Source organism: Peromyscus eremicus, chromosome X, assembly GCF_949786415.1.
Source record: "Peromyscus eremicus chromosome X, PerEre_H2_v1, whole genome shotgun sequence".
NCBI lineage: Eukaryota > Metazoa > Chordata > Mammalia > Rodentia > Cricetidae > Peromyscus > Peromyscus eremicus.
Window position 1 is genome coordinate 58,132,948 of NC_081439.1, and position 13,548 is coordinate 58,146,495.

Consider the following 13,548-nt stretch of genomic DNA (forward strand, 5'->3'; position numbering starts at 1 on the left):
AAAACCTCCAACATTTTACAAAAGTGGGGCTGGAGAGATGGCTCAGCAGTTAAGAGCACTTTCTGTTCTTACAAAGAACCCAGGTTCTGTAATTCCAGTTCTAGGTGCCTAACACCCTTTTCTGACCTCCGAGGGCACTGGACACATGTGATACACTTACATACATGCAGGCAAAACACTCACAGAAAATAAAGAAAGTTATAGCAGAGAATCAGAGTCATGAACATTGGAAACACAAATACAGGTTATAAGAGTAAAATGTAATAAAACAGGTGTGGGCAAACTGCAGCCTCCACACCAATAAAGCTGTTATAAGCCGGGCAGTGGTGGTGCACACCTTTAATCCCAGCACTCGGGAGGCAGAGCCAGGTGGATCTCTGTGAGTTCGAGGCCAGCCTGGGCTACCAAGTGAGTCCCAGGAAAGGCGGAAAGCTACACAGAGAAACCCTGTCTCCAAACACCAAAAAAAAAAAAAAAAAAAAAAAAAAAAAAAAAGCTGTTATAAAATATATAATAGCGCTTTTTATAAAATATATAATAAAGCTTTTTATAAAATAGTTTTTTTGGAACACAAATGCACTTATGTGTTTATGCATCGCCTATATTTGTTTTTGTGCTGCAACAGCAAAACCCATACAGCCCATAAAAATGAAACTATAATACCTAATATGAAAACTTTGCAAATGCCCATGAAAGCATAAGCCAGTGGTAGCAAAGCTGAGCAGACAATCCAAAGAAGGAGGAGCTGGGAGAATAGTATATTATGTTAGAAGCAGAACACTGGAGAGATTCTGAAACTCAGTACTACTGAGGTCCTCACAAATACCCTTAGTGCACGTCCCAACCCTGAATGTGCTAGACATTAAGATAACTAATTGGGGGGGACATGGGGTGCAGAGATAGCTCACAAGGTAAGAGCACTGTCAGCTCTTGCAGAGGATTTGAGTCAATTCCTAGCACCCATATGGAGGCTCACAACCATCTATAGCTCCTCCAGTTCCAAGGAATCTAACATCCTTTTCTGGCCTCCAAAATACCAGGCACCCCTGAGGTGTGCACACATATATGTAGGAAAACAACTAATATAAATAAATTTTTTAAAAAAGAAAATGACACTGGGCAGTGGTATCGCACACCTTTAATCCCAGCACTTGGGAGACAGAGGCAGGCAGATCTCTATAACTTCAAGGGCCAGCCTGCTCTACAGAGTGAGTTCCAGGACAGCCAGGACTACACAGAAAAGCCATGTCTCGAAAAAACAAAACAACAAAAACAAAAAGCAACAAAACAAAACAAAAAGCAACAAAACAAAAACCAAAACAAATAATAATAAAATAAATAAGAAAACTATACACCAAATCCAGAAATAAGTCACAAATCATGGCACACATTTGCTTTTTTTTTTTTTTAGATTTATTTATTTTGTACACAGTATTCTGTCTGCAGGCCAGAAGAAGGCACCAGATCACATTCTAGATGGTTGTGAGCCACCATGTGGGTGCTGGGAATTGAACTCAGGACCTCTGGAAGAGCAGCCAGGGCTCTTAACCTCTAAGCCATCTCTCCAGCCCCATGGCACACATTTACAATTCTAGGCATGGGGAGTGGGGTTGAGGCTAAATTAGGACAATCCCAATTTCAAAGAGTGCCTGGGCTATAGTAGGGTGAGTTTAATAAGAGCCTGGGCACCTCAGTGAGATCTCATCTCAAATGAAAATGTCAAGAGAGGGTAAATATGTGGAGCTCAAGGGCAGACTGCTGCTTCACTAGCATGTACAAGCTCAGTAGTTCACGAGGCCCTGTGTTCAATGGTTCTGGGCCTTTAATCATAGAGTGTAGAAGTGGGAATGAGAAATCCAAGGTCATCCTAGGCTACACATTGAGTTTAAGGCCAGCATAGGTTATGTAACATCCTGTTTCTTGGGGTACAAGGGAGAATAGGTTCAAAATATAGTATATGAAATTCTCAATTAATAAAAATGTCATTTAAAAAGAACCTATTCCAAAACAACATAAAAATTGCAAAAATAAATAGATTATAAACTACAGGAAATTATACTTATGTTCATCTTATGAAAACTAAGTGGAAACTGGGCATATTATTAGTGGCATATACCCGTAATCCTAGCACCTGGAAGGAGAAGGCAGAAGGATTATGAATTTGAGCTTGGACTGAACTAAGTAGCAAAACATTGCCTCAAATAAAAAAGAAAAACAAGCAAACAAAAATCTAAATACACAGGTAAGAAGTTGCAAAGAAAAGGATAGTAGAGCTAGCTACATAAGTATCTGTAAGGTAGGCCAGACAAAATATCTGAAATAGGAGATAATAAATTTCAATATGCGACCAAGCCTAGTGGCTCAAGCCTTAATCCCAGCCTTTAAGAAACTAAGAGGAGAGAACTGCCATGAGTTTGTGGCCAGCATGGAATACATAGTGAGATCCAAGGCACCCTAGGCTATGATACCTTGTCTCAAAAACATCAAATCAAACCAAATAATTGTCTCCAAAGGTGATCATTTACATCTCATGTCTTAAACCCCAATACAAAGTCAAATTCACAAAAACAAATCAAACAGAGTTGCAACTCAGTGTAAGAAACACGAATTGCTAGCCAGGCAGTGGTGGCACACGCCTTCAACCCCAGCACTCATGAGGCAGAGGCTGGTGAATCTCTGAGTTTGATGCCAGCCTGGACTACAGAGTGAGTTCCAGGGCAGCCTGGGCTACACAGAAAAACTGTCTTGAAAAACCAAACCAAACCAAACAAACAAAAAGGAAACTCAAATTGCCTAACATGCTTGAGACCTTGCATTGCAAGAGAAGTTAAGGAGGGCCAAGGAGATGGCTCAGTGGGTAAAGGCACTAACCATGTAAAAAGATGGAGTTAGCGGACCTATCTGTAAAGACAGCATTCCAAAAGTACAGACAGTAAAAGTTCGTGAAGCTCCCAAGCGAACTAGCCTGGAGTGCACAGCAGTAAAAATGAAGAAAAGCAAACAGCAGAAACAAGAGAAACTGCCTCAGTAAGACAAAATGAAAAAAACAAAACAAAACAAAACTAACTCTTGAATGTTGTCCTCTGCTCTCTGCACACACTGCATACAAGTGAGCATCTGCACTCACTAACTCATTCACAAATACAAACAACAAAGAGAATAATTTACAAAATAAATGGAGGCTGGGCCTGGTGCCTTCATCCTGAGCACTCGGGAGGCAGAGGCAGGTAAATCTCTGAGTTCAAGGCCAGCCTGGTCTACAGAGCTACTTCTCGAAAAACAACGAAAAAAATTTTAAAAAAGGAATAAGACTCAAAGCCAAAAGACACTATGGCTGTTTTATTTCATTAGGAATCAATTGCTTTCACAAACAGTAAAAAAAAAAAAAAAAAAAAAAAAAAAAAAAAAAAAAAAAAAAAAAATGTTTTTCTTTTCTTGTTTGTGGTATTTTGGAGAACAGAATTACATAACATAGGACATGCTGGACTCCATCTTCCAGTGATGTTCCAGCCTCAGCCTTCTAATTGCTGGCATTATAGGCATGAACTACTACATTTATCTTGCAATTGGTGAATTTTTCCAAAAAACACTTAATATGGTTTACTAGAGTCAATGTGGAATGTGGAAAAATGGTTACTGTCATACTCATTAGAGGGACTGTACACTTCCTCGAATCTTAGGAGATAAGCATGATATTGAACAATTGACCTACAAGGATGCTAACTGTAGCGTTCTCTATGTAAGTACAATTAAGAGAGCAGTTTGGGCTGGGAGTGTAGCTCAGTGGAAGTATGCTTGCCTAGCTTGTAACAGTCCTGGATTCGATCTCCAGCTCAGAAGAAAAAAGGAGGAAGGCAGAACACTAAGATGAGTCGAAACCGCAAATGTAAATTAATGTCCCCTATTCATACAGTGGATACTGTGTGCCAGTTTTAAAATGATGCCATTAAAGCATATTTAATAGCATGGCATATGTTAGAGATCTCCTTAGTTTGAAAAAGCAGGCAAAAACCTATCAGTAATGATTCCATCAAATGACAAAACTCTTTCAACCTTCCCCACCCAAAATTGGAATCTGGAAATAAAACACTAATAAATTTTTTTAAAAAAATAAAATTATAAATAGCAAATTTAACAGACTGAATTCAGAAGCCTTGGGAAGTAGAGTTTTCCCAGAAATGTAAGGCTAGCTCAGTCTTAGAAAAGCTATTGAATACAACAAATACCACAAAACAGCCAAAGGGAAAAGGGGTAATTTTTTTTTTTCCTTCCTTACTCCTTTTCTTCAGTTGAGATGAATCTTAACTATGCAGCCCTGCCTGGATCCTCCTGGCTCAGCCTCCCAAGTGGTGGCATTACAGGCATGAGCCATGAGCCACTACACCAGCAAAATGTTTCTTCCATGGTCAACTATCACTTACCTAATGGAGTGAGATACCTGTTCCTTTGTCCATGTCTCCTCCGTCTGAGATATTCATGGACGCATTACTCCTCAGAATCCTGAAAGTCGAATATAAGGATTGACATGGTAAATCATCCAAAGCATGGTTCCTAACTTACCTACTAGGACAGTGTTATAATCAAAGAAAAAAATTATATATAATAAGATAAAATGTCCCCACAGGCTCATGTGTTTGAAAACTTGGTCCCCAGCCAAGGATGACTAGGTTATGGTAGTGTTTTTTTGAGAAGTAGGTTAGTGGAAGAAAACCTTTGAGGGGACTAGCCCAGACTTTCTACTTCCCCCATTCTCTGCATCAAGATCGAAGAAATAGTACCCAAACTTGCCAAAGCAGTAGAGGAAGCATCAACCATTGCCCACTATGTTGGACTGTGTTTTCTGAAACTGTGAGCCAAAGAAATCCTTACACGGGCTGGCAAGTTGCCTCATTGGGGAAAAGTACTTGCTTGCCCATCCTTGGGACTCATACGGTGAATATAGAAAACCAACTTCCCAAAGTCCATATGTGCACCATGGAATGTGCATGCTCACATACAAAATAAATAAATTAAAAAAAAAACATAAAAATCCTTCCTCCCGGGTTGGGGATTTAGCTCAGTGGTAGAGCACTTGCTTTGCAAGCACAAGGCCCTGGGTTCGGTCCTCAGCTCAAAAAAAAAAAAAAAGAAAAGAAAAGAAAAAAATCCTTCCTCCCTTAAACTATTTCTGTCAGATAATATTGTCAAATAAGGCATGCAGGGGTGGAACTATCAATCAGTGGTTGAGCACTTATCTAGCATATTCAAGGCCCTAGGGTTAATTTCTAGCATGCAAGAAAAATAATCATTTGTAAAGTAGCGTCAATGATTAACCAGGGAAAAAATCTCACCAAAACCATTATCCTGGTTTTGAGCTATATTGGACTGATTTTGAGCCATCTCAGAGTGCCTCTAACATAGTCCTTCACTGTGTTTTCTTCTTTATTGAAGATTGTCATGGGCTGTAAGAAAATAAATGAAGCCACAAGAGCAAAAATGATCGGAGTGCATAGAAAACAGCATGAGCCTCTTGCCTGGTCACTCAAAAAGTTCAGATTGCCTAATCCACCTGTACATAGACTAAATTTGGAATGATACCAAGATCAGCATGTCCCCTGATCAAGACCTTACGAAGTCTAAACATGTTTTGTATTTATAAAAATAACTAAGTGGAGATGGCTTAGGATGTAACTCAATTGGTGGAGTGCTTGGCTAGCACACAGTAAGGCCCTGGAAGCCATCACCAGTACCACATAAACTGGGAATGGTGGCACATGCCTGTAATGCCAGAACTCACGTAGTGGAAGCCGGAGGATCCAAAGTTCAAAAGTATCTTCCACTATACAGTTGAGGTCAAGGACAGGACAAATATAACCTCAATACTTGGAAGGTTGAAGAGATAGGATGATCAGGGTATTCAAAGTCATTTTAGGCTAAGTAGGGAATTTGAGAACAGCCTGGGCTACTGAGAGACTGTCTCAAAAACAAAAAAGAAACATAGGACTGGGACTAGGATTATCTCACGAGTCGAGCATTTACCTAGCATGAATGAGGCTGTGGATTCAATCCCACAGCCACAGGAGTAGGGGTGGGGTCAGACAAAAAGAAAAAAAAAAATCTCCTCTTTGTAACAAGATTAAGTAAGTAGGTTCAAGGCTGGAGAAATGGCTCAGCAGTTAAAACCACTTGCTGAGCCGGGCGGTGGTAACGCATGCCTTTAATCCCAGCACTCAGGAGGCAGAGCCAGGCAGATCTCTGTGAGTTCGAGGCCAGCCTGGTCTCCAAAGTTAGTTCCAGGAATGGCGCAAAGCTACAGAGAAACCTCGTCTCGAAAAACCAAAAAAAAAAAAAAAAAAAAAAAAAGACCACTTGCTGGTCTAGGGGACCAGATTAACCTCAATACCCACATTGTCACTAACAACCATCTGTAACTCTAGTTCAGGAGGTCCAAGTCTTTGTCAGGCACTACATCCATGTGATACACAGATACTACATGCAAGCAAAACACCCATACACATAAAACAATGCATTCCAAAAGAAAAAAATGAAAAGAAAGCAGAGGAAAATTCACCAAGCCTCAACCTTGATGATGAACGGCAGTCAAGTAAGGGGATGCTGAGAGTTGAAGTAAACGTCTTCTCCATGCTCACACTAATTTGTTGTCTAACTTCAAATGCTCAGTCTGCAAAATATATACATGAGCAGCTTGTATTTAGGAACACACCCACCCACACCCACACCCACCCCAATTAAAGGAAGAGCTATGGATTGGAAAGAAAGTGGGAGGAGGAGGGACATTTGATAAGACCTAAGGGGAGAAAGGGGAGGAAATGCTAAAATTATATTATATACTCAAAGGAAAAGAAAGCAGAAAATGGAGTGTGGTGGTCCATGCCTAGCCATTACTTCCAGCACTGAGAGGACAAGGCAGGAATATTTGCGATTTACAGACAAGCTTGTCTACATAACAATATCCTGTCACAAAGCAAAACACGTAATAAAACATAGGAGCTTGGACATGACTCATTGGTTATGGGCTCTGGCTGCTCTTCCAAAGGATCAGGGTTTGATTCACAGCACCCACAGGCATCTGTAACTTTAATTCTTAAGGATCAGATCCACTCTTCTGCCCTCATTGTGCACTATGCATGCATGTGTGCAAAACATTCATACACATAAAGTAAACATAAATAAATCTCAGAAAATGACAAAAAGCTGGGCAATTTGGAGCATGCCTGTAATTCTTGAACTGGAAAGAGGCATGCCAGAGGATGATGAGTCAAGGCCAGCCTAACACACACAGTAAGGCATTGTCTTTAGAAAAAATAAAAATTAAAAAATAAATTACTAAATAAAAATGGAGCCGGCATAGTAACTCATGTCTTTAATCCCAGCACTTAAAAGGCAAGACAGGTGGATCTCTGTGAGTTCGAGGCCAGCCTGGTCTACAGTGAATTCTGGGATAGCCAGGGCTATACAGCGAAACTCTGTCTCAAAATACTCCCCCCCTACACACAAAATAGACTGCCTCAAAAATTCAAAATGGGGTTAGGGAGATAGGTGGGGGGTGGGCTAAAAAGCACTTTCTAGGCAAGTCGGAGGACTGGAGTCTGAATCCCCAGGACCCAAGTTGGTTGTGTACTGTATGCATCTATAATCCCATTCCCATAGGAGGAGATAGAAGCTGAAGGGCCAGCTATATATGGTGGTAAATAACAAAGAAATCCGGTTTCAGACCAGGTAGAAGGCAAAGATGTCACTCTGGATTTACCTCTGTTCTCTCTGTGTCCACATAGACACATATACATGCACACACACCTGCACACAAAACGTAACAGTGAGGAAAACTCAGTTCTGGAGACAGGGTAGAGCAGTACCTACCTGCCAGCCTAGTCAACACTAAAACCGTGTTCCTAACAAACAACAAAAACACACAAATGAATGCTGCAAAGACAGATAGCTAACTTTTTTTTTTTTTTTTTTTTGGTTTTAAGACAGGGTTTCTCTGTGTAGTTTTGGTGCCTGTCCTGGATCTTGCTTTGCAGACCAGCCTGGCCTCGAACTCACAGAGATCCACCTGGCTCTGCATCCCGAGTGCTGGGATTAAAGGAGTGTGCCATCACTGCCTGGCTGCTAACTTTTTTTAAGAATGCAAAAACTAGCCAGGTGGTGGTGGCCTGCACCTTTGATCCCAGCACTTGGAAGGCAGAGACAGGTGGATCTCAGTGTGTTCAAAGCCAGCCTGCTCTACAAAGTGAGCTCCGGGACAGCCAAGGCTGTTACACAGAGAAACCCTGTCTCAAAAAACCAAACCCAAAGCAACACCCTCCGCTCTCCACAATCCAAAAAATGTCATGCAGTCTTGGAAATTCTACTACCATGAATTTGGCTGTCTTAAACTAATGAGGTATTCTGCTTTTACAAGGTCTTTTTTATGATTTCTCTATAGAGGCCATTCTTTAACAGTGTGTGTTGTCGATATGTGTTTAGGCCATGTGCCACAGTGTAGATGGAACCAAACCTGTGGGCCTTGGTTCTCTCCTTCAGTTGTATAGGTTTCGGGGGACTGGACTCAGGTTGTCAGTTTTGGTGGCTGACAAGCACCTTTACCCACTGATCCACCCTATGGGGGAAAACCATATTTTAAGATCCTGCTATACAAAAGAATTGTCACATTCATGCAAGGGCACCTTGGTTTATAGCCAGACACTATCATACTTTTATTGAAAATTCTTCTATCTATGACTATTTTTTTGGGGGGGGGGGTTTTCGAGACAGGGTTTCTCTGTGTAGCTTTGCGCCTCTCCTGGAACTCACTTGGTAGCCCAGGCTAGCCTCGAACTCACAGAGATCCGCCTGGCTCTGCCTCCCGAGTGCTGGGATTAAAGGCGTGCGCCACCACCGCCCGGCCTATGACTTTTTTTTTTTTTTTTTTTGGTTTTTCGAGACAGGGTTTCTCTGTGTAGCTTTGCGCCTTTCCTGGGACTCACTTGGTGGCCCAGGCTGGTCTCGAACTCACAGAAATCCGCCTGCCTCTGCCTCCTGAGTGCTGGGATTAAAGGCGTGCGCCACCACCGCCCGGCTATGACTATTTTTAAGACAAGGTCCTATCATGGAGCTTCAACTGGCCTGGAACTTATTCTGTAAATCATGCCCAAATTCAGGGCTCCACCTGCCTCTGCCTCCCTGGTGCTGAGATTAATGGCATCCACCACCATGCCTGGCCTATCTATGACTATTCATTAGTTTACATCTGGCATTAAAATTCTACAAAGTTAGTTAGGGCATGCACCTGTAGACCCAGTTAACCAGGGATACTAAGAACGAACTCTTGCCCATTTCAAGAGCAGCAAGCCTTTTTTATTTTTTAACCCACTGAAACATCTGTCTAGCTCCCATACAGAACTTTTTATGTAGGTGTTGAGGACTGAAACTGCATTGCAAGTATTCTTATCCACTGAGCCATTTCCCCAGCTCCCAAATTATAGTATTTTAAAATGTAAAAATTGGGCTGGTGTCCAGTGGTAGAGTGCTGGTCTAGCATGCCTAAGGTCCTGGGTCCCTAACCCAGCACTGCCAATGACAAGATTTCAAGACTGGTGGTAAAGGCCTTTAATTGCCTGTAATTCCAACTACTTTGGGAGGCTAAGGCAGGAAAACTACAAGTTTAATTTGCTAGGGCTACAGAGTGAATTTAATATCAGCCTGGATAATTAAGTGACAGCCTTGTCTCAAAATGAAAATAAATAAATGGATCACTGGTACAGTACTTGACTACCATGCATAAGGCCGCAGGGTCAGTCTCTAGCAACACACACACACACACACACACACACACACACACACACACACACAAAACAAAACACCTTAAATAAAAAAATGGGGCAAGAGTTGGGGTTGGTCCTTACAAAAAGATGCCTCATTGGTTAAGCTGTTTTTCCTGACATTTGGTTGCCTGCACTAATGTGGTGGCTGAAAACTGTCTGTAACTCCAGTCTTAGGACATCCAGCCCCCTTTCTTCTGGACTCCACCATACATACATGTGGTAGACACACATGTAGGCAAAACACCCATACACATAAAATAATAAAAAAAAAATTAAAGACAATGAGAGGGCTGTGTGGTGCAGTGATAAAGCATACACACGGCCATACATTAACCTTCAGCATTCTGGGAGTAAGGGACTGGGCTCAGAACGAAGTTCACTGGTAGACTGTTTGCCTAGCATGTGTGTGAAGACCTAGGTACAAATTCCAGAACCACAGGGGAAAATTGGCTGTGGGTGTAAGCTCAGAGACAGAGCACGTTGCTTAACATGCGGCCCTGTGTTGAGTCATCAGCATTGGGGGTGGGGGGTGGCAATGTGAATAATGCTTTTAAGTCCTAATTCCACCATTAATTAGAAAGCTGACTGTGGTTAGTAAAGTTACAATCTCTATGACAAAATACCAGAGACAAATAACTTAAAAGGAGGAAAGATTTATTTTGAATCACAGTTTCAAAAGGTTTAGTTCATGGCAACTGGCCCTGCTCCTTTCAGCCTATGGCAAGGAAGATAGATCATCATGACAAAAAGCACAAGGCAGAATGCAGCTCATGATGAAAATAGAAAGGGGTCATAGCCACAGTCTCTCCTTCAAGGCCACATCCTCAGCTTCCTGGCATAAAACCCATCTCCAAAGGAATCCTGTGTTACATTTGGAAACCAAGCCTTGAGCAAATGAACCTTTGCTGGACACATAAAAATCCAATCCTAAGCGGCTAGGGAGACGGCTCACATGTTAAGAGTACTGGCTGTTCTTCCAGAGGTCCTGAGCTCAATTCCCAGCACCAACATGGTGGCTCACAACCATCTGTAATGAACTCCGGTGCCCTTCTGAGCTGCAGGGATACATGCAGACACAACACTGTATGCATAATAAATACATCTTTTCCCCCCCCCCAAATCCAATCCTAAGCTGGGCATAGTGGCACAATCCTTCAATTTTAGCGCTGGAGAGGCAGAGGCAGGCAGATCTCTTTTGAGTTCAAGGCCAGCCTGTTCTACACAGTGAGTTCCAAGACAGTCAGGGCTATGTAGAGACATCCTGTCTCAAAAAACAAACAAACAAAAAAAAAGTAAAAAAAAAAAAAACTCTTCCGGTTTTTGGAAAAATTCAAAAGAGAACTTTCATGTTTAAGTCTTATACTAGATGCTCAATAAGTGGTATCAAGCAATAAAAACTCAATTATCACATATTACATGTGCATGTACATACATGTTATAATATCTAAAATTTTTTAAGAGCTGTGTGTGAAGGTGAATACCTTTAATCTCAGCACATAGAAAGTTCCAGCCAGCCAGGGCTACATAGTACAATACTGTCTCAAAAACAAAAACAAAAACAGAAACAAACAAGAAACTCCTAGGTTACAACTTGTGTAAACTTAGAAATAACTGGCTTTTAAAAGTCCTCCATGAAAAGAAGGAAGACCAGGGAGAACTATATAGAAGAAATTAGTTCACTACAATGAGGCATATAAAGCAGAGTTCATTCTGTACACATAGTTCAGTCTGAAAACACTTTTGTTTATTTTTTGAGATTGGTCTCATGTTACTGAGACTGGTTTTGATATCCTGCTTATCCTGAATTCAGACTCTGAATGCTGAGACTACAGGACTGCACTACCATACCCTGCTGTGTCGATGTGCGTTCTAGATCTTCATTTTCCTGGGACGAAATTCAGAAGCAAACTGATTTCAACTTGTAGGATCACCTGTAAAAGCAAGTACCCTAGAAATAAAATGAGAAGAGGATTTAACTTACAGTGGGAATGGCCAGACTTCCTGAAGAGGCCAGATGGTAATATTTCAGGGTCTCCAGACCACATAGCCTGCACAACCATTGAACTATGTTATAGTACAAACGATCCCAGACAATAATGAAGATGACTGTGTTCCAACAAAACCTTATCAAGCAGGAGCTTGGGGGTCTGGTAGTGTAACTCAGTGGCAGAGCGCAGACATGAGCATTAGGTACCACCCCTAACACAAAACCAAAACCAAACCAGGAGCTTTTGCCATCTAGCTAACTTCCCTTGGGAGCCATTTCAGTTCTTCTGGCCCTCAGCAGTGGTGATGAGACAAGGAAACATATGGTCTACTCAAACTGTTCCAGAAGGATATAGTGCAGTGTCAGATAACCTATGTTTAGAAATGGCACTCCTGGAGCTCCAGGAGTCCAATCGGGGAGAGAGGACAGATTATATGCGCAAGAGATATCGAGACCATGACTGGAAAAAGCACAGGGACAAATAGCCAAACTAGTGGAAACACGTTAACTGTGAACCAATAGCTGAGGAGCCTCCATGGAACTGGATCAGGCCCTCTGGATAAGTGAGACAGTTGATTAGCTTGAACCGTTTAGGAGGCCCCCAGGCAGTGGGACCCAGACCTGTCCTTGGTGCATAAGCTGGCTTTTTGGAAGCTAGGGCCTATGGTGAGAAACTTTACTCAGCCTTGGCTTAGGGAGGAGGGGACTGGACCTGTCTCTACTGAATCTACCAGGCTGGGCTGACTCCCTAGGGGAGACCTTGTCTTGGAGGAGGTGGGAATGGGGGGGGTGGGTTGGGGGAGAGAGCTGGAGGAGGAGGAGGGAGGACAGGGGAATCCGTGGCTGATATGTAAAATTAAATTAATTATAAAATAAAAATATTTATACAAAAAAGAAATGGCACGCCTACATAAAATGCATAAATAAATAAAAACTAGAAAAAAATGGCATTTCTGTCAGGTGGCGGCGTACGCCTTTAATCCCAGCACTTGGGAGGCAGAGGCAGGCAAATCTCTTTGAGTTCAAGGCCAGCCTGGGCTACAGAGTGAGTTCCAGGGAAGGTTCCAAAGCGACACAGAGAAACCCTGTCTCAACTCCCCCCGCCCCCAAAAAAGAAATGGCATTTCTAAGAGTCTCCCTAACCAAAAGTGAGGTCAAAGTCAGGCTTTATTTCCCTACTTACCTTACGTATTGTGTTACCTTTATCACTGATGGGCGTCCCCTCCTCTTCTCTTTTGAGGTTATTCACTCATAGGATCTGGCAAACTTTACAACATTTTTTCAAAAATATCTTCCTCAGAGCCAGAATACAGTTCAGTGGTACAGCAATGGTTTTGTATGTCTAAGATCCTGGGTTTGAGTCCCAGCAACCATTAAAAAAAAGCCATTTATAATCTATCCAAAAGAGGAGCAACAAAAAAGTTGTCTGTCACTGTCTATGATTTTCCCACACTCAGCTGGATCAGCCATCATTTTGTAAAGAAGCAATGGCAGGGGCCGGAGAAATGGCTCAGAGGTTAAAAGCACTGGCTGCTCTTCCAGAGGTCCTGAGTTCAGTTCCCAGCACCCACATGGTGGATCACAACTATCTATAACAATATCTGGCACTCTCTCTCTTCTGGCATGCAGGCATACATGCTGACAGCACATTGTATACATATTAAATAAATAGATCTTAAAAAAAACAAAAGAAGCAATGGCAGGTGTTAACAGTAGCAGAAATGGGAGGGTGACTACCTGTAATCCCAGCACTCA

General features: G+C 42.0%; 1 long non-coding RNA gene across 1 annotated transcript; it reads right to left on the reverse strand.

The window, feature by feature from the left end:
• Positions 1-4,281: 4,281 nt before the first annotated feature.
• On the reverse strand, positions 4,282-13,154 carry LOC131899537 (uncharacterized). Its single transcript, XR_009376097.1, has 3 exons — positions 12,994-13,154; positions 11,655-11,754; positions 4,282-4,500 (listed from the first exon to the last, which is right to left on the reverse strand). It is a non-coding gene; the product is annotated as an uncharacterized LOC131899537 (long non-coding RNA).
• Between the last annotated feature and the right edge of the window lie 394 nt (positions 13,155-13,548).